The sequence below is a fragment of the Scyliorhinus canicula genome, chromosome 13 (genome assembly GCF_902713615.1).
Source record: "Scyliorhinus canicula chromosome 13, sScyCan1.1, whole genome shotgun sequence".
NCBI classification, from domain to species: domain Eukaryota; kingdom Metazoa; phylum Chordata; class Chondrichthyes; order Carcharhiniformes; family Scyliorhinidae; genus Scyliorhinus; species Scyliorhinus canicula.
The window spans coordinates 28,533,568-28,554,361 of NC_052158.1; the positions used below are offsets into that span (position 1 = coordinate 28,533,568).

The window sequence follows — 20,794 nt, forward strand, 5'->3', positions numbered from 1 at the left end:
CCCTGCAGCGGCAGAAGCGGAAAGGTCGAAACCTGCCTTCGTGCAAAATCCCTTACCTGCAGATCCCGAAACCCATTCCCTCCCAGCAATTCAAACTCATCCTCCAAATCCCCAAACAGGGAAAGCTCCCATCAGTTAATAGATCCTGCCAGCCTCTCAATCCCTGCTCTCTGCTACCTCCGAAAACCTCCCTCCTCCCTGGAACAACCGGTAGTTACCACAAATTGGAGCTCATACGGGCAGCACGGTAGCCTTGTGGATATCACAATTGCTTCACAGCTCCAGGGTCCCAGGTTCGATTCCGGCTTGGGTCACTGTCTGTGGGAGCCTGCACATCCTCCCCGTGTGTGCGTGGGTTTCCCCCGGTGCTCCGGTTTCCCCCCACAGTCCAAAGATGTGCAGGTTAGGTGGATTGGCCATGCTAAATTGCCCTTAGTGTCCAAAATTGCCCTTAGTGTTGGGTGGGGTTACTGGGTTATGGGGATAAGGTGGAGGTGTTTGACCTTGAGTAGGGTGCTCTTTCCAAGAGCCGGTGCAGACTCGATGGGCCGAATGGCCTCCTTCTGCACTGCAAATTCTATGATATCTATGATACCGGCGCTCCCTCCACTCCCATATGCTTCCGCCACTGCCCCCAGACTCTCAGGGCCGCCACTACCACTGGGCTTGTGGATTACCGGGCCGGTGAGAATGGCAGAGGAGCCGTTACCAATGCCCCAAACTTGTGCCCTCACGTGAGGCCGCGTCTACCTGCCCCCCCCCCCCAAACCTCCCCCGCTACCCACTTCCGAATCATGGCTATATTTGCTGCCCAGTAGTAGTTTCTAAAGTTTGGCAGTGCCAGCCCTCCCCCCTCGGCTCCGCTCCAAATACTTTCTTTACTCGCAGGGTTTTACCCCCCCCACATAAACCCAGAGATCACCTTATTCACCCCTTAAAAACGCCTTTGGTATTAAATAGGGAGCACTGGAAACAAACAAAAATCTCGGGAGGGCTGTCATTTTTACGGCCTGTACCCTCCCCGCCAGTGACAACGGCTGCATGTCCCATCTCCGAAAGTCCTCCTTCATTTGTTCAACTAAACAGGCCAGATTTAATTTATGTCTGCTGCTCCCAACTCCATGCCACCTGAATACCCAAGTAGCGAAAACTCCCTCCCACCACTTTAAACAGCATCTCCCCCAATCACCTCTCCTGCCCCCTCGCCTGGATCTCAAAAACCTCGCTTTTACCCATATTCAATTTATACCCAGAGAACCGGGCAAATTCCCCAAAGATCCGTATAATCTCCCCCATCCCCCTTAATGGGTCAGAAATATATAGGAGTAGGTCGTCTGTAATAACGTGACCCGTGTTCCACCCACTCCACCATCCCCCGGACTAGCCCCTTCCAGTCTGTTGCGCTCTCAGCGCCATCGCCAATGGCTCTATAGCCATGACAGTGGGGAGAGGGGACATCCTTGCCTTGTCTCCTGGTGCAGTCTAAAGTAGTCCAAACTCACCCGGTTTGTCCGCATACTCGCCACCGCAGCCTGGTACAGCAATCGAACCCAGTCAATAAAGCCCTGCCCAAACCCAAACCGACCCAGGACCTCCCACAAATAATTCCATTCTACTCGGTCGAAGGCCTTCTCCGCGACCACCACCTCTGCCTCCACTCCTTTGTAGGCATCATGATCATATTCAGAGACTTCTACTAACGTTGGCCGTTAGCTACCTGCCTTTGACAACCCCGTCTGGTTCCCCTATCAACTCCGAAACACAGTCCTCTATCCTCGAGGTCAGAATTTTGGCCAGCAATTTGGCATTGACATTCAGTAGGGAGATTGGTCTATATGACCCCCATTGCTCTTGGTCCTTCTCCCCTCCCGCTCAGTCAATTAAATTGAAGCCTGCGACATTGTTGGGGGAAGGGCACCCCTCTCCCTTGCCTCCCGTGCCTTCACCAGCAGCGGGCCCAGCATCCCAGAAACTTCTTGTAGAATTCCACTGGGTAGCCGTCTGGCCCGGGGCCTTGCCTGACTGCATGGCCTCCAATCCCTCTACTACTTCTACAATTCCAATCGTGGCTCCCAGCCCCTCCACCAACCCTTCCTCCATCTTCGAAACTCCAGCCCTTGCAAAAACTGGCCCATCCCCTCCACCCCAGCAGGGGCTCCGACTCATACTGCCATCTATAAAACTCCTTGATCACCCCATTCACCCCCGCTGGGTCCAAGATCTTGTTCCCCCCTCTGTCCTTCACTCTTCCTATCTCCCTGGCCGCCTCCATTTTCCTTAGCTGGTGTGCGAACATCCTACTGGCCTTCTCACTATACTCATATACCCGCCCGCCCTCGCTTCCTCAACTGCCTTCCCCTTGGATAACGACCAAACGCCATCTGCAGCTTCTGCCGCTCCTTCAACTGTCCCGCCTCCGGGGCTTCAGAATACCTTATGTCCACCTGAGTATCTCCCGAACCAGTCTATCCATCTCTGCTGCTGCTCCACTTTCTCCCTATGAGCCCTTGTCGAAATTAGCTCCCCCACACCACTACCTTCAACGCTTCCCATACCGTTGCTGCAAACTTCCCCCACATCATTTATCTCCAAATAGTTCTGGATGGCCTCCTTCACCAGCCCGCACACCCCCTCATCCGTTAACAGTCCTACTTCCAATCTCTATTGCGGGTGCTGACACCCCCTCCTTGCTCACCTGTAAATCCACCCAGTGTGGGGCATGGTCCGACAGCACAGAAACCAGCATCCACCACCCCCCTCTTGCAAAGCCCTGTTCAAAATGAAAAAAATCAAGCCGGGGAGTATACTTTCTGAACGTGGGAGAAAAAAAAACTCCTTCGCTCTTGGCCGTCCGAATATCTATGGGTCTACCCCCCATCTGTTCCTTAACCCCTCTAGCTCTTTTGCTGCGGCTGGCACCCTCCCCGATCTTGAACTCGACCGATCTAACCTCAGATTATACCCGTATTAAAGTCCCCACCCCTGAACCAACCTATGCGAGTCCAGGTCCGAATCTTCCCTTACACCCGCCCCATAAACTGCTGTCGTCCCAATTTGGTGCGTAAATATTCACTCATACCACCGGCATTCCCTCTAGCTTCCCACTCACCATGATATACCTACCCCCCGAGTCCGCCACTATATTCCCTACCTCAAATGACACCGCTTATTGATCAAGATCGCAACCCCCCCAAGTTTTAGAGCCTAGCCCCGAATGAAATACCTGCCCGACCCTCCCTTCCTCAGCCTAGTCTGATCCACTACCCTCAGGTGTCTCTCTTGTACATTGCCACGTCTGTCTTCAACCTCCTCAAATGCGCGAACACGCGATCCCTCTTGACCGGCCCATTCAGCCTCTCACATTCCATGTGATCTCTCCCCCCCCCTCCCCGGCACTCTCGCCCCCTCCCCGGCACTCTCCCCCCCTCCCCGGCACTCTCCCCCCCCTCCCCGGCACTCTCCCCCCCTCCCGGCACTCCCCCCCCCCCCTCCCCGGCACTCTTTCTCCCCCCCCCCCTCCCTGGCACTCCCCCCCCCCCTCCCCGCCACTCCCCCCCCCCTCCCCGGCACTCTCCCCCCCCTCCCCGGCACTCTCCCCCCCCTCCCCGGCACTCTCCCCCCCCCCCCCCGCACTCCCCCCCCCTCCCCGGCACTCTTTCCCCCCCCCCCCCCCTGGCACTCCCCCCCCTCCCCGCCACTCCCCCCCCCCTCGCCGGCACTCTCCCCCCCCCCTCCCCGGCACAGTACTTGCAGGCAGGTTAATTACAAAGACAGAATCGGTGAGAAAACAATGCAGCAGTCTGTGAGTGTAGTGAAATGAAGGGGTATTATATTCTGTTTTTGCTTCGTACATCAGGGGAGAGCGCGAACGCAGTCCCCCACTACCACAAATTTTGCAGTCGAGTATCCCGCATTTGGGGACATCGCAGGCGTCAGCACACCCGAAGTGCAATGGGATAGCCTCGTCCTGGGCGAACCACCTTCTTGATCATGGTTTCACCCCTGCCAGGTAAGTATGCCTGAAAACTCTCACACCCTCCTCTCCCACATCACCTACCACCTTTCACGGTCACACTACCTCAGTTTTCAAACTCAGAATCTCGCCCTGTTCATATGTATTTCCATTCTGTGATTCATTATCCTTCTGAGCACTGCACACTTGAATGTAGCTCTCGATGAATAAGGAAAGCTGTTTGAGAGAGTCTCTGTTGGTATTTACATATTGAGGTGAAAAGGAATTGACCCGCCTTCCTGGAACGTTGTCTGCAATACGGCTAATCGCCAGCTGGTGGGGCTGCTCCCTGAGAACTCAAGCTGACTCAGTCCACTGGCAAGACAAGGAGGAGTCATGATGCCTCAACCAATTAATTTGCTGAATGTAATAAATGACGTTGGTGGGACGGGGATTGCTGGAAGGAGTGCGGGGAGTGGCGAAGTTGAGAGGCAAATTGGTGCTCCGAATTTGGCGGCCACAAAAGGAAAAATAACAGGAAGGTAAATGCGTGGGTGCATATTTGTAGGGGACTGCTGTGGGAGGTTTGGGGGTCAGTTTGAGGCAATAATAAAAGGTGCAAAGAAGAAACGTTTGGTGAATGGAAGAAAATTATTAGTATCTGGATTCTTGCTCGGAGCAAGGGGAAATACAGTACGGGGAGACAGGTTAATTACAAAGACAGAATCGGTGAGAAAACAATGCTGTGAGTCTGTGAGTGTAGTGAATTGACGGGTTATTATATTCTGTTTTTGCTTCGTACATCAGGGGAGAGCGCGAACGCAGTCCCCCACTACCACAAATTTTGCAGTCGAGTATCCCGCATTTGGGGACATCGCAGGCGTCAGCACACCCGAAGTGCAATGGGATAGCCTCGTCCGAGGCGAACCACCTTCTTGATCATGGTTTCACTCCTGCCAGGTAAGTATGCCTGAAAACTCTCACACCCTCCTCTCCCACATCACCTACCATCTTTCACGGTCACACTACCTCAGTTTTCAAACTCAGAATCTCGCCCTGTTCATATGTATTTCCATTCTGTGATTCATTATCCTTCTGAGCACTGCACACTTGAATGTAGCTCTCGATAAAGAAGGAAAGCTGTTTGAGAGAGTCTCTGTTGGTATTTACATATTGAGGTGAAAAGGAAATGAGCCGCCTTCCTGGAACGTTGTCTGCAATACGGCTAATCGCCAGCTGGTGGGGCTGCTCCCTGAGAACTCAAGCTGACTCAGTCCACGGGCAAGACAAGGAGGAGTCATTATGCCTCAACCAATTATTTGCTGAATGTAATAAATGACGTTGATGGGACGGGGATTGCTGGAAGTAGTGCGGGGAGTGGCGAAGTTGAGAGGCAAATTGGTGCTCCGAATTTGGCGGCCACAAAAGGAAAAATAACAGGAAGGTAAATGCGTGGGTGCATATTTGTAGGGGACTGCTGTGGGAGGTTTGGGGGTCAGTTTGAGGCAATAATAAAAGGTGCAAAGAAGAAACGTTTGGTGAATGGAAGAAAATTATTAGTATCTGGATTCTTGCTCGGAGCAAGGGGAAATACAGTACGGGGATACAGGTTAATTACAAAAACAGAATCGGCGAGAAAACAATGCTGTGAGTCTGTGAGTGTAGTGAACTGACGGGTTATTATATTCTGTTTTTGCTTCGTACATCACGGGAGAGCGCGAACGCAGTCCCCCACTACCACAAATTTTGCAGTCGAGTATCCCGCATTTGGGGACATCGCAGGCGTCAGCACACCCGAAGTGCAATGGGATAGCCTCGTCCTGGGCGAACCACCTTCTTGATCATGGTTTCACCCCTGCCAGGTAAGTATGCCTGAAAACTCTCACACCCTCCTCTCCCACATCACCTACCACCTTTCACGGTCACACTACCTCAGTTTTCAAACTCAGAATCTCGCCCTGTTCATATGTATTTCCATTCTGTGATTCATTATCCTTCTGAGCACTGCACACTTGAATGTAGCTCTCGATAAAGAAGGAAAGCTGTTTGAGAGAGTCTCTGTTGGTATTACATATTGAGGTGAAAAGGAATTGACCCGCCTTCCTGGAACGTTGTCTGCAATACGGCTTATCGCCAGCTGGTGGGGCTGCTCCCTGAGAACTCAAGCTGACTCAGTCCACGGGCAAGACAAGGAGGAGTCATTATGCCTCAACCAATTATTTGCTGAATGTAATAAATGACGTTGATGGGACGGGGATTGCTGGAAGAGTGCGGGGAGTGGCGAAGTTGAGAGGCAAATTGGTGCTCCGAATTTGGCGGCCACAAAAAGGAAAAATAACAGGAAGGCAAATGCGTGGGTGCATATTTGTAGTGGACTGCTGTGGGTGGTTTGGGGGTCAGTTTGATGCAATAATAAAAGGTGCGGAGAAGAAACGTTTGGTGAATGGGAGAAACGTATTCGTATCTGGATTCTTGCTCGGAGGAGAGGGAAATACAGTACTTGCAGGCAGGTTAATTACAAAGACAGAATCGGTGATAAAACAATGCAGCAGTCTGTGAGTGTAGTGAAATGAAGGGGTATTACATTCTGTTTTTGCTTCGTACATCAGGGGAGAGCGCGAACGCAGTCCCCCACTACCACAAATTTTGCAGTCGAGTATCCCGCATTTGGGGACATCGCAGGCGTCAGCACACCCGAAGTGCAATGGGATAGCCTCGTCCTGGGCGAACCACCTTCTTGATCATGGTTTCACCCCTGCCAGGTAAGTATGCCTGAAAACTCTCACACCCTCCTCTCCCACATCACCTACCACCTTTCACGGTCACACTACCTCAGTTTTCAAACTCAGAATCTCGCCCTGTTCATATGTATTTCCATTCTGTGATTCATTATCCTTCTGAGCACTGCACACTTGAATGTAGCTCTCGATAAAGAAGGAAAGCTGTTTGAGAGAGTCTCTGTTGGTATTTACATATTGAGGTGAAAAGGAATTGACCCGCCTTCCTGGAACGTTGTCTGCAATACGGCTAATCGCCAGCTGGTGGGGCTGTTCCCTGAGAACTCAAGCTGACTCAGTCCACTGGCAAGACAAGGAGGAGTCATTATGACTCAACCAATTATTTGCTGAATGTAATAAATGACGTTGATGGGACGGGGATTGCTGGAAGTAGTGCGGGGAGTGGCGAAGTTGAGAGGCAAATTGGTGCTCCGAATTTGGCGGCCACAAAATGGAAAAATAACAGGAAGGTAAATGCGTGGGTGCATATTTGTAGGGGACTGCTGTGGGAGGTTTGGGTGTCAGTTTGAGGCAATAATAAAAGGTGCAAAGAAGAAACGTTTGGTGAATGGAAGAAAATTATTAGTATCTGGATTGTTGCTCGGAGCAAGGGGAAATACAGTACGGGGAGACAGGTTAATTACAAAGACAGAATCGGTGAGAAAACAATGCTGTGAGTCTGTGAGTGTAGTGAATTGACGGGTTATTATATTCTGTTTTTGCTTCGTACATCAGGGGAGAGCGCGAACGCAGTCCCCCACTACCACAAATTTTGCAGTCGAGTATCCCGCATTTGGGGACATCGCAGGCGTCAGCACACCCGAAGTGCAATGGGATAGCCTCGTCCTGGGTGAACCACCTTCTTGATCATGGTTTCACCCCTGCCAGGTAAGTATGCCTGAAAACTCTCACACCCTCCCCTCCCACATCACGTACCACCTTTCACGGTCACACTACCTCAGTTTTCAAACTCAGAATCTCGCCCTGTTCATATGTATTTCCATTCTGTGATTCATTATCCTTCAGAGCACTGCACACTTGAATGTAGCTCACGATAAAGAAGGAAAGCTGTTTGAGAGAGTCTCTGTTGGTATTTACATATTGAGGTGAAAAGGAATTGACCCGCCTTCCTGGAACGTTGTCTGCAATACGGCTAATCGCCAGCTGGTGGGGCTGCTCCCTGAGAACTCAAGCTGACTCAGTCCACTGGCAAGACAAGGAGGAGTCATGATGCCTCAACCAAGAATTTGCTGAATGTAATAAATGACGTTGATGGGACGGGGATTGCTGGAAGTAGTGCGGGGAGTGGCGAAGTTGAGAGGCAAATTGGTGCTCCGAATTTGGCGGCCACAAAATGGAAAAATAACTGGACGGTAAATGCGTGGGTGCATATTTGTAGGGGACTGCTGTGGGAGGTTTGGGGGTCAGTTTGAGGCAATAATAAAAGGTGCAAAGAAGAAACGTTTGGTGAATGGAAGAAAATTATTAGTATCTGGATTCTTGCTCGGAGCAAGGGGAAATACAGTACGGGGAGACAGGTTAATTACAAAGACAGAATCGGTGAGAAAACAATGCTGTGAGTCTGTTGAATTGACGGGTTATTATGTTCTGTTTTTGCTTCGTACATCAGGGGAGAGCGCGAACGCAGTCCCCCACTACCACAAATGTTGCAGTCGAGTATCCCGCATTTGGGGACATCGCAGGCGTCAGCACACCCGAAGGGCAATGGGATAGCCTCGTCCTGGGCGAACCACCTTCTTGAACATGGTTTCACCCCTGCCAGGTAAGTATGCCTAAAAACACTCACACCCTCCTCTCCCACATCACCTACCACCTTTCACGGTCACACTACCTCAGTTTTCAAACTCAGAATCTCGCCCTGTTCATATGAATTTCCATTCTGTGATTCATTATCCTTCTGAGCACTGCACACTTGAATGTAGCTCTCGATAAAGAAGGAAAGCTGTTTGAGAGAGTCTCTGTTGGTATTCACATATTGAGGTGAAAAGGAATTGACCCGCCTTCCTGGAACGTTGTCTGCAATACGGCTAATCGCTAGCTGGTGGGGCTGCTCCCTGAGAACTCAAGCTGACTCAGTCCACTGGCAAGACAAGGAGGAGTCATTATGCCTCAACCAATTATTTGCTGAATGTAATAAATGACGTTGATGGGACGGGGATTGCTGGAAAGAGTGCGGGGAGTGGCGAAGTTGAGAGGCAAATTGGTGCTCCGAATTTGGCGGCCACAAAAAGGAAAAATAACAGGAAGGCAAATGCGTGGGTGCATATTTGTAGGGGACTGCTGTGGGTGGTTTGGGGGTCAGTTTGATGCAATAACAAAAGGTGCGGAGAAGAAACGTTTGGTGAATGGGAGAAACGTATTCGTATCTGGATTCTTGCTCGTAGGAGAGGGAAATACAGTACTTGCAGGCAGGTTAATTACAAAGACAGAATCGGTGATAAAACAATGCAGCAGTCTGTGAGTGTAGTGAAATGAAGGGGTATTATATTCTGTTTTTGCTTCGTACATCAGGGGAGAGCGCGAACGCAGTCCCCCACTACCACAAATTTTGCAGTCGAGTATCCCGCATTTGGGGACATCGCAGGCGTCAGCACACCCGAAGTGCAATGGGATAGCCTCGTCCTGGGCGAACCACCTTCTTGATCATGGTTTCACCCCTGCCAGGTAAGTATGCCTGAAAACTCTCACACCCTCCTCTCCCACATCACCTACCACCTTTCACGGTCACACTACCTCAGTTTTCAAACTCAGAATCTCGCCCTGTTCATATGTATTTCCATTCTGTGATTCATTATCCTTCTGAGCACTGCACACTTGAATGTAGCTCTCGATAAAGAAGGAAAGCTGTTTGAGAGAGTCTCTGTTGGTATTTACATATTGAGGTGAAAAGGAATTGACCCGCCTTCCTGGAACGTTGTCTGCAATACGGCTAATCGCCAGCTGGTGGGGCTGTTCCCTGAGAACTCAAGCTGACTCAGTCCACTGGCAAGACAAGGAGGAGTCATTATGACTCAACCAATTATTTGCTGAATGTAATAAATGACGTTGATGGGACGGGGATTGCTGGAAGTAGTGCGGGGAGTGGCGAAGTTGAGAGGCAAATTGGTGCTCCGAATTTGGCGGCCACAAAATGGAAAAATAACTGGACGGTAAATGCGTGGGTGCATATTTGTAGGGGACTGCTGTGGGAGGTTTGGGGGTCAGTTTGAGGCAATAATAAAAGGTGCAAAGAAGAAACGTTTGGTGAATGGAAGAAAATTATTAGTATCTGGATTCTTGCTCGGAGCAAGGGGAAATACAGTACGGGGAGACAGGTTAATTACAAAGACAGAATCGGTGAGAAAACAATGCTGTGAGTCTGTTGAATTGACGGGTTATTATGTTCTGTTTTTGCTTCGTACATCAGGGGAGAGCGCGAACGCAGTCCCCCACTACCACAAATTTTGCAGTCGAGTATCCCGCATTTGGGGACATCGCAGGCGTCAGCACACCCGAAGTGCAATGGGATAGCCTCTTCCTGGGCGAACCACCTTCTTGATCATGGTTTCACCCCTGCCAGGTAAGTATGCCTGAAAACTCTCACACCCTCCTCTCCCACATCACCTACCACCTTTCACGGTCACACTACCTCAGTTTTCAAACTCAGAATCTCGCCCTGTTCATATGTATTTCCATTCTGTGATTCATTATCCTTCTGAGCACTGCACACTTGAATGTAGCTCTCGATAAAGAAGGAAAGCTGTTTGAGAGAGTCTCTGTTGGTATTTACATATTGAGGTGAAAAGGAATTGACCCGCCTTCCTGGAACGTTGTCTGCAATACGGCTAATCGCCAGCTGGTGGGGCTGTTCCCTGAGAACTCAAGCTGACTCAGTCCACTGGCAAGACAAGGAGGAGTCATTATGACTCAACCAATTATTTGCTGAATGTAATAAATGACGTTGATGGGACGGGGATTGCTGGAAGTAGTGCGGGGAGTGGCGAAGTTGAGAGGCAAATTGGTGCTCCGAATTTGGCGGCCACAAAAAGGAAAAATAACAGGAAGGCAAATGCGTGGGTGCATATTTGTAGGGGACTGCTGTGGGAGGTTTGGGGGTCAGTTTGAGGCAATAATAAAAGGTGCAAAGAAGAAACGTTTGGTGAATGGAAGAAAATTATTAGTATCTGGATTCTTGCTCGGAGCAAGGGGAAATACAGTACGGGGAGACAGGTTAATTACAAAGACAGAATCGGTGAGAAAACAATGCTGTGAGTCTGCTGAATTGACGGGTTATTATGTTCTGTTTTTGCTTCGTACATCAGGGGAGAGCGCGAACGCAGTCCCCCACTACCACAAATTTTGCAGTCGAGTATCCCGCATTTGGGGACATCGCAGGCGTCAGCACACCCGAGGTGCAATGGGATAGCCTCGTCCTGGGCGAACCACCTTCTTGATCATGGTTTCACCCCTGCCAGGTAAGTATGCCTAAAAACACTCACACCCTCCTCTCCCACATCACCTACCACCTTTCACGGTCACACTACCTCAGTTTTCAAACTCAGAATCTCGCCCTGTTCATATGAATTTCCATTCTGTGATTCATTATCCTTCTGAGCACTGCACACTTGAATGTAGCTCTCGATAAAGAAGGAAAGCTGTTTGAGAGAGTCTCTGTTGGTATTTACATATTGAGGTGAAAAGGAATTGACCCGCCTTCCTGGAACGTTGTCTGCAATACGGCTAATCGCCAGCTGGTGGGGCTGTTCCCTGAGAACTCAAGCTGACTCAGTCCACTGGCAAGACAAGGAGGAGTCATTATGACTCAACCAATTATTTGCTGAATGTAATAAATGACGTTGATGGGACGGGGATTGCTGGAAGTAGTGCGGGGAGTGGCGAAGTTGAGAGGCAAATTGGTGCTCCGAATTTGGCGGCCACAAAAAGGAAAAATAACAGGAAGGCAAATGCGTGGGTGCATATTTGTAGGGGACTGCTGTGGGTGGTTTGGGGGTCAGTTTGATGCAATAATAAAAGGTGCGGAGAAGAAACGTTTGGTGAATGGGAGAAACGTATTCGTATCTGGATTCTTGCTCGGAGGAGAGGGAAATACAGTACTTGCAGGCAGGTTAATTACAAAGACAGAATCGGCGATAAAACAATGCAGCAGTCTGTGAGTGTAGTGAAATGAAGGGGTATTATATTCTGTTTTTGCTTCGTACATCAGGGGAGAGCGCGAACGCAGTCCCCCACTACCACAAATTTTGCAGTCGAGTATCCCGCATTTGGGGACATCGCAGGCGTCAGCACACCCGAAGTGCAATGGGATAGCCTCGTCCTGGGCGAACCACCTTCTTGATCATGGTTTCACCCCTGCCAGGTAAGTATGCCTGAAAAACTCTCACACCCTCCTCTCCCACATCACCTACCACCTTTCACGGTCACACTACCTCAGTTTTCAAACTCAGAATCTCGCCCTGTTCATATGTATTTCCATTCTGTGATTCATTATCCTTCTGAGCACTGCACACTTGAATGTAGCTCTCGATAAAGAAGGAAAGCTGTTTGAGAGAGTCTCTGTTGGTATTTACATATTGAGGTGAAAAGGAATTGACCCGCCTTCCTGGAACGTTGTCTGCAATACGGCTAATCGCCAGCTGGTGGGGCTGTTCCCTGAGAACTCAAGCTGACTCAGTCCACTGGCAAGACAAGGAGGAGTGATTATGACTCAACCAATTATTTGCTGAATGTAATAAATGACGTTGATGGGACGGGGATTGCTGGAAGTAGTGCGGGGAGTGGCGAAGTTGAGAGGCAAATTGGTGCTCCGAATTTGGCGGCCACAAAAGGAAAAATAACAGGAAGGCAAATGCGTGGGTGCATATTTGTAGGGGACTGCTGTGGGAGGTTTGGGGGTCAGTTTGAGGCAATAATAAAAGGTGCAAAGAAGAAACGTTTGGTGAATGGAAGAAAATTATTAGTATCTGGATTCTTGCTCGGAGCAAGGGGAAATACAGTACGGGGAGACAGGTTAATTACAAAGACAGAATCGGTGAGAAAACAATGCTGTGAGTCTGTTGAATTGACGGGTTATTATGTTCTGTTTTTGCTTCGTACATCAGGGGAGAGCGCGAACGCAGTCCCCCACTACCACAAATTTTGCAGTCGAGTATCCCGCATTTGGGGACATCGCAGGCGTCAGCACACCCGAAGTGCAATGGGATAGCCTCGTCCTGGGCGAACCACCTTCTTGATCATGGTTTCACCCCTGCCAGGTAAGTATGCCTAAAAACACTCACACCCTCCTCTCCCACATCACCTACCACCTTTCACGGTCACACTACCTCAGTTTTCAAACTCAGAATCTCGCCCTGTTCATATGAATTTCCATTCTGTGATTCATTATCCTTCTGAGCACTGCACACTTGAATGTAGCTCTCGATAAAGAAGGAAAGCTGTTTGAGAGAGTCTCTGTTGGTATTCACATATTGAGGTGAAAAGGAATTGACCCGCCTTCCTGGAACGTTGTCTGCAATACGGCTAATCGCTAGCTGGTGGGGCTGCTCCCTGAGAACTCAAGCTGACTCAGTCCACGGGCAAGACAAGGAGGAGTCATTATGCCTCAACCAATTATTTGCTGAATGTAATAAATGACGTTGATGGGACGGGGATTGCTGGAAGGAGTGCGGGGAGTGGCGAAGTTGAGAGGCAAATTGGTGCTCCGAATTTGGCGGCCACAAAATGGAAAAATAACAGGAAGGTAAATGCGTGGGTGCATATTTGTAGGGGACTGCTGTGGGAGGTTTGGGGGTCAGTTTGAGGCAATAATAAAAGGTGCAAAGAAGAAACGTTTGGTGAATGGAAGAAAATTATTAGTATCTGGATTCTTGCTCGGAGCAAGGGGAAATACAGTACGGGGAGACAGGTTAATTACAAAGACAGAATCGGTGAGAAAACAATGCTGTGAGTCTGTGAGTGTATTGAATTGACGGGTTATTATATTCTGTTTTTGCTTCGTACATCAGGGGAGAGCGCGAACGCAGTCCCCCACTACCACAAATTTTGCAGTCGAGTATCCCGCATTTGGGGACATCGCAGGCGTCAGCACACCCGAAGTGCAATGGGATAGCCTCGTCCTGGGCGAACCACCTTCTTGATCATGATTTCACCCCTGCCAGGTAAGTATGCCTGAAAACTCTCACACCCTCCCCTCCCACATCACCTACCACCTTTCACGGTCACACTACCTCAGTTTTCAAACTCAGAATCTCGCCCTGTTCATATGTATTTCCATTCTGTGATTCATTATCCTTCAGAGCACTGCACACTTGAATGTAGCTCACGATAAAGAAGGAAAGCTGTTTGAGAGAGTCTCTGTTGGTATTTACATATTGAGGTGAAAAGGAATTGACCCGCCTTCCTGGAACGTTGTCTGCAATACGGCTAATCGCCAGCTGGTGGGGCTGCTCCCTGAGAACTCAAGCTGACTCAGTCCACTGGCAAGACAAGGAGGAGTCATGATGCCTCAACCAAGAATTTGCTGAATGTAATAAATGACGTTGATGGGACGGGGATTGCTGGAAGTAGTGCGGGGAGTGGCGAAGTTGAGAGGCAAATTGGTGCTCCGAATTTGGCGGCCACAAAATGGAAAAATAACAGGAAGGTAAATGCGTGGGTGCATATTTGTAGGGGACTGCTGTGGGAGGTTTGGGGGTCAGTTTGAGGCAATAATAAAAGGTGCAAAGAAGAAACGTTTGGTGAATGGAAGAAAAGTATTAGTATCTGGATTCTTGCTCGGAGCAAGGGGAAATACAGTACGGGGAGACAGGTTAATTACAAAGACAGAATCGGTGAGAAAACAATGCTGTGAGTCTGTGAGTGTAGTGAATTGACGGGTTATTATATTCTGTTTTTGCTTCGTACATCAGGGGAGAGCGCGAACGCAGTCCCCCACTACCACAAATTTTGCAGTCGAGTATCCCGCATTTGGGGACATCGCAGGCGTCAGCACACCCGAAGTGCAATGGGCTAGCCAAGACCTGGGCGAACCTTTTTAAAAAAAAAAACTTTATTCCTAAAATCTCTAATTAACATTACAGAATATTTCGAATTGTCTTGACTGTACATTTCCATCAAAGTTACACATTCCCTTGTCTTTCTTCCATTCAATTGGGATGACATTACACACACATCCTTCTTTATGTTACAATTCTTTCTTAAATATTTACATTGTCATGTTACTTTTATACATTGGAGCATTGAAGAACTGGACCGAGGGGCTTTACACTGTTACCAACCCCTCAGTGTACATTTGTTGGTAAGACCTTACACTGTGGTCTTTCCCCATTGCGCCTTGGCGGTAGCTGCCCCAAGCTAGAGTGCGTCCCTCAGTACGTAGTCTTGGACCTTGGAATGTGCCAATCTGCAACACTCGGTCGAGGACAATTCTTTGCACTGGAAGATCAGCAAATTTCGGGCAGACCAAAGAGAGTCTTTCACCGAGTTGATGACCTTCCAGCAGCAGTTGATGTTTGTCTCGGTGTGTGACCCTGGGAACAGTCCGTAGAGCACAGAGTCCTGGGTCACAGAGCTGCTCGGGGTGAACCTTGACAAATACCACTGCATCTTTCTCCAGACCTTCTTTGCAAAGGCCCATTCCACAAGGAGGTGGGTGACCGTCTCATTTCCCCCACAGCTACTCCGAGGGCAGCGTGCAACGGTGCTGAGCCTTCGGGTGTACATGAAGAACTGACGGGGAGGGCCCTTCTCACCACCAGCAAAGCTAGGTCTTGGTGCTTGTTTGAAAGTTCTGGTGATGAGGCGTTCTGCCAGATGACTCTGACAGTTTTCTCAGGGAAACAACCAACGTCCTCCACAGTCTCCTTTTCCCTGAGGGCCTTGAGGACATTACGTGCTGACCACTGATTCATTGCCTTGTGGTCAAAGGTGTTTTTCTTCAAACATTTTTCCACGAGGGACAGATGGTGCGGCACAATCCAACTACTTGGAGCATTCCGCGGCAATGAGGCCAGGTCCATCCTTCGTAACACCGGGGACAGATAGAACCACAGTACGTAGTGACAATTGGTGTTTGCATACCGGGGGTCCACGCACAGCTTGATGCAGCTGCACACAAAGGTGGCCATCAGGATGAGGGAGACGTTGAGTACGTTCCTCCCTCCTTTATCCAGAGGTTTGTACATGGTGTCCCTTCGGACACTGTCCATCTTGGATCTCCAGATGAATTTGAAGATGGCCCGGGTGACTGCTGCGGCGTAAGGTCAGGTAATGGGCCAGACCTGCGCTACGTTCAAAAACAATGCAGTAGTCTGGGAGAGTAGTGAATTGAAGGTCTATTATATTCTCTTTTTGCTTATATCAGGGGAGAGCTATTATAACTTGACTCCCTGAGTATTTCCCCAGGGCCATCAGGAGCGGCGCTGTTGCTAGCGCCTTCAATTTTGACCCCCTACACAAACTCTCCTCCATTCTGACCCACTGGGAATCAACCCCTCTGACCCAGCTCCGTACCTTCTCCACATTCGCCGCCCAGTAATAATACATCAGGTTCGGAAGACCCAAACCCCCTGCCTGCCTTCCCCTCTGTAGTAGCACCTTTCTAATTCTGGCCACCTTCCCTCCCCACATGGACGAGGTAATCATTCCTTCAATCTCTCCAAAAAATGCCATTGGCAAGAAAATCAGCAGGCATTGGAAAATAAACAGAAATCGCAGCAACAGGTTCATTTTAACCACCTGTACCCGACCTGCCAGTGACAGAGGGAGACCATCCTACCTCGCCAGATCAGCTTTCACTCTCCTCACCCAACTAGAAATGTTGTACCTACGGAGCCGTCCCGCCACTGCTGTTGACTTCCTTGAGCGTTTTTGGAACTGCCCTCATCCAGTCAGTAGAGAATTCCTTCACACTCCTGACTTGTGCCTGGTAGATGGTGGAGAAACTTTAGGGAATCGGGAGGTGTGTTACTCGCTGGGAATTCCCAGCCTCTGACCTGCTCTTGTAGCCACGATATTCGTATGGCTAGTCCAGTTCAGTTACTAGTCAATGGTGACTTTTTTGAAACTTGAGCGATTGCAATGCCATTGAATGTCAACAAAGTGGTTCGATTCACGCTTGATAAAGATGGTCATTGGCTGGCACTTCTGTGGTGCAAATATTGCTTGACCTTTATCAGCCCAAGCCTGGATGTTGTCGAGGTCATACTTCACATGGACATGGAGTGCTTCAGTATCTGAGGAGTTGCCAATGGTAACACTGTACAAGTGTCAGCGAACATCTCCACTCCTGACCTGGTTTTGGTGGATGCTGGAGGAACAAAGAAGTTTGATATTTTATCTCGCCTATCTGGGTTTCCTCCCACTCCATAAGTTCTTTGTAGATTTCTGAGACCTTCCACTCCCTCACCCCCATTGTAGAAACTACCTTATCCGGTATCCCCTGCAGCGGCAGAAGCGGAAAGGTCGAAACCTGCCTTCGTGCAAAATCCCTTACCTGCAGATCCCGAAACCCATTCCCTCCCAGCAATTCAAACTCATCCTCCAAATCCTCCAAACAGGGAAAGCTCCCATCAGTTAATAGATCCTGCCAGCCTCTCAATCCCTGCTCTCTGCTACCTCCGAAAACCTCCATCCTCCCTGGAACAACCGGTAGTTACCACAAATTGGAGCTCATACGGGCAGCACGGTAGCCTTGTGGATATCACAATTGCTTCACAGCTCCAGGGTCCCAGGTTCGATTCCGGCTTGGGTCACTGTCTGTGTGGAGCCTGCACATCCTCCCCGTGTGTGCGTGGGTTTCCCCCGGGTGCTCCGGTTTCCCCCCACAGTCCAAAGATGTGCAGGTTAGGTGGATTGGCCATGCTAAATTGCCCTTAGTGTCCAAAATTGCCCTTAGTGTTGGGTGGGGTTACTGGGTTATGGGGATAAGGTGGAGGTGTTGACCTTGAGTAGGGTGCTCTTTCCAAGAGCCGGTGCAGACTCGATGGGCCGAATGGCCTCCTTCTGCACTGCAAATTCTATGATATCTATGATACCGGCGCTCCCTCCACTCCCATATGCTTCCGCCACTGCCCCCAGACTCTCAGGGCCGCCACTACCACTGGGCTTGTGGATTACCGGGCCGGTGAGAATGGCAGAGGAGCCGTTACCAATGCCCCAAACTTGTGCCCTCACGTGAGGCCGCGTCTACCTGCTCCCCCCCCCCAAACCTCCCCCGCTACCCACTTCCGAATCATGGCTATATTTGCTGCCCAGTAGTAGTTTCTAAAGTTTGGCAGTGCCAGCCCTCCCCCCTCGGCTCCGCTCCAAAAGTACTTTCTTTACTCGCAGGGTTTTACCCCCCCCACATAAACCCAGAGATCACCTTATTCACCCGCTTAAAAACGCCTTTGGTATTAAAATAGGGAGGCACTGGAAAACAAACAAAAATCTCGGGAGGGCTGTCATTTTTACGGCCTGTACCCTCCCCGCCAGTGACAACGGCTGCATGTCCCATCTCCGAAAGTCCTCCTTCATTTGTTCAACTAAACAGGCCAGATTTAATTTATGTAGCTGCTCCCAACTCCATGCCACCTGAATACCCAAGTAGCGAAAACTCCCTCCCACCACTTTAAACAGCATCTCCCCCAATCACCTCTCCTGCCCCCTCGCCTGGATCTCAAAAACCTCGCTTTTACCCATATTCAATTTATACCCAGAGAACCGGGCAAATTCCCCAAAGATCCGTATAATCTCCCCCATCCCCCTTAATGGGTCAGAAATATATAGGAGTAGGTCGTCTGTATATAACGTGACCCTGTGTTCCACCCACTCCACCATCCCCCGGACTAGCCCCTTCCAGTCTGTTGACGCTCTCAGCGCCATCGCCAATGGCTCTATAGCCATGACAGTGGGGAGAGGGGACATCCTTGCCTTGTCTCCTGGTGCAGTCTAAAGTAGTCCAAACTCACCCGGTTTGTCCGCATACTCGCCACCGCAGCCTGGTACAGCAATCGAACCCAGTCAATAAAGCCCTGCCCAAACCCAAACCGACCCAGGACCTCCCACAAATAATTCCATTCTACTCGGTCGAAGGCCTTCTCCGCGACCACCACCTCTGCCTCCACTCCTTTGTAGGGCATCATGATCATATTCAGGAGACTTCTAACGTTGGCCGTTAGCTACCTGCCTTTGACAAACCCCGTCTGGTTCCCCTATCAACTCCGAAACACAGTCCTCTATCCTCGAGGTCAGAATTTTGGCCAGCAATTTGGCATTGACATTCAGTAGGGAGATTGGTCTATATGACCCCCATTGCTCTTGGTCCTTCTCCCGCTTCAGGATCAATTAAATTGAAGCCTGCGACATTGTTGGGGGAAGGGCACCCCTCTCCCTTGCCTCCCGTGCCTTCACCAGCAGCGGGCCCAGCATCCCAGAAAACTTCTTGTAGAATTCCACTGGGTAGCCGTCTGGTCCCGGGGCCTTGCCTGACTGCATGGCCTCCAATCCCTCTACTACTTCTACAATTCCAATCGTGGCTCCCAGCCCCTCCACCAACCCTTCCTCCATCTTCGGAAACTCCAGCCCTTGCAAAAACTGGCCCATCCCCTCCACCCCAGCAGGGGGCTCCGACTCATACTGCCATCTATAAAACTCCTTGATCACCCCATTCACCCCCGCTGGGTCCAAGATCTTGTTCCCCCCTCTGTCCTTCACTCTTCCTATCTCCCTGGCCGCCTCCATTTTCCTTAGCTGGTGTGCGAACATCCTACTGGCCTTCTCACTATACTCATATACCGCCCCCTCGCTTCCTCAACTGCCTTCCCCTTGGATAACAGACCAAACGCCATCTGCAGCTTCTGCCGCTCCTTCAACTGTCCCGCCTCCGGGGCTTCAGAATACCTTATGTCCACCTGGAGTATCTCCCGAACCAGTCTATCCATCTCTGCCTGCTCCACTTTCTCCCTATGAGCCCTTGTCGAAATTAGCTCCCCCACAACCACTACCTTCAACGCTTCCCATACCGTTGCTGCAAAAACTTCCCCCACATCATTTATCTCCAAATAGTTCTGGATGGCCTCCTTCACCAGCCCGCACACCCCCTCATCCGTTAACAGTCCTACTTCCAATCTCTATTGCGGGTGCTGACACCCCCTCCTTGCTCACCTGTAAATCCACCCAGTGTGGGGCATGGTCCGACAGCACAGAAACCAGCATCCACCACCCCCGCTTGCAAAGCCCTGTTCAAAATGAAAAAAATCAAGCCGGGGAGTATACTTTCTGAACGTGGGAGGAAAAAAAAAACTCCTTCGCTCTTGGCCGTCCGAATATCTATGGGTCTACCCCCCATCTGTTCCTTAAACCCCTCTAGCTCTTTTGCTGCGGCTGGCACCCTCCCCGATCTTGAACTCGACCGATCTAACCTCAGATTTATACCCGTATTAAAGTCCCCACCCCATGACCAACCTATGCGAGTCCAGGTCCGGAATCTTCCCTTACACCCGCCCCATAAACTCTGCGTCGTCCCAATTTGGTGCGTAAATATTCACTCATACCACCGGCATTCCCTCTAGCTTCCCACTCACCATGATATACCTACCCCCCGAGTCCGCCACTATATTCCCTACCTCAAATGACACCCGCTTATTGATCAAGATCGCAACCCCCCAAGTTTTAGAGCCTAGCCCCGAATGAAATACCTGCCCGACCCCTCCCTTCCTCAGCCTAGTCTGATCCACTACCCTCAGGTGTGTCTCTTGTAGCATTGCCACGTCTGTCTTCAACCTCCTCAAATGCGCGAACACGCGATCCCTCTTGACCGGCCCATTCAGCCCTCTCACATTCCATGTGATCTCTCCCCCCCCCTCCCCGGCACTCTCGCCCCCTCCCCGGCACTCTCGCCCCCTCCCCGGCACTCTCCCCCCCTCCCCGGCACTCTCCCCCCCTCCCCGGCACTCCCCCCCCCCTCCCCGGCACTCTTTCTCCCCCCCCCCTCCCTGGCACTCCCCCCCCCTCCCCGCCACTCCCCCCCCCTCCCCGGCACTCTCCCCCCCCTCCCCGGCACTCTCCC

General features: G+C 50.5%; 13 non-coding genes across 13 annotated transcripts; all 13 read right to left on the reverse strand.

Annotated features, from left to right (window-relative positions):
- Nucleotides 1–3,853: 3,853 nt before the first annotated feature.
- Nucleotides 3,854–4,017, reverse strand: LOC119976921. The gene has a single exon (XR_005463076.1). It is a non-coding gene; the product is annotated as a U1 spliceosomal RNA (small nuclear RNA).
- Nucleotides 4,018–4,756: 739 nt separating this feature from the next.
- On the reverse strand, nt 4,757–4,920 carry LOC119976832. The gene has a single exon (XR_005463012.1). It is a non-coding gene; the product is annotated as a U1 spliceosomal RNA (small nuclear RNA).
- A 738-nt stretch (nt 4,921–5,658) lies between these two features.
- LOC119976822 lies at nt 5,659–5,822 on the reverse strand. Its single transcript, XR_005463002.1, has one exon. It is a non-coding gene; the product is annotated as a U1 spliceosomal RNA (small nuclear RNA).
- A 736-nt stretch (nt 5,823–6,558) lies between these two features.
- On the reverse strand, nt 6,559–6,722 carry LOC119976922. The gene has a single exon (XR_005463077.1). It is a non-coding gene; the product is annotated as a U1 spliceosomal RNA (small nuclear RNA).
- Nucleotides 6,723–7,461: 739 nt separating this feature from the next.
- On the reverse strand, nt 7,462–7,625 carry LOC119976890. The gene has a single exon (XR_005463049.1). It is a non-coding gene; the product is annotated as a U1 spliceosomal RNA (small nuclear RNA).
- A 731-nt stretch (nt 7,626–8,356) lies between these two features.
- LOC119976838 lies at nt 8,357–8,520 on the reverse strand. The gene has a single exon (XR_005463017.1). It is a non-coding gene; the product is annotated as a U1 spliceosomal RNA (small nuclear RNA).
- Nucleotides 8,521–9,258: 738 nt separating this feature from the next.
- Nucleotides 9,259–9,422, reverse strand: LOC119976923. The gene has a single exon (XR_005463078.1). It is a non-coding gene; the product is annotated as a U1 spliceosomal RNA (small nuclear RNA).
- A 731-nt stretch (nt 9,423–10,153) lies between these two features.
- Nucleotides 10,154–10,317, reverse strand: LOC119976937. Its single transcript, XR_005463091.1, has one exon. It is a non-coding gene; the product is annotated as a U1 spliceosomal RNA (small nuclear RNA).
- Nucleotides 10,318–11,048: 731 nt separating this feature from the next.
- LOC119976813 lies at nt 11,049–11,212 on the reverse strand. The gene has a single exon (XR_005462993.1). It is a non-coding gene; the product is annotated as a U1 spliceosomal RNA (small nuclear RNA).
- Nucleotides 11,213–11,950: 738 nt separating this feature from the next.
- LOC119976924 lies at nt 11,951–12,114 on the reverse strand. The gene has a single exon (XR_005463079.1). It is a non-coding gene; the product is annotated as a U1 spliceosomal RNA (small nuclear RNA).
- A 731-nt stretch (nt 12,115–12,845) lies between these two features.
- On the reverse strand, nt 12,846–13,009 carry LOC119976925. Its single transcript, XR_005463080.1, has one exon. It is a non-coding gene; the product is annotated as a U1 spliceosomal RNA (small nuclear RNA).
- A 739-nt stretch (nt 13,010–13,748) lies between these two features.
- LOC119976812 lies at nt 13,749–13,912 on the reverse strand. Its single transcript, XR_005462992.1, has one exon. It is a non-coding gene; the product is annotated as a U1 spliceosomal RNA (small nuclear RNA).
- A 739-nt stretch (nt 13,913–14,651) lies between these two features.
- LOC119976850 lies at nt 14,652–14,809 on the reverse strand. The gene has a single exon (XR_005463025.1). It is a non-coding gene; the product is annotated as a U1 spliceosomal RNA (small nuclear RNA).
- Between the last annotated feature and the right edge of the window lie 5,985 nt (nt 14,810–20,794).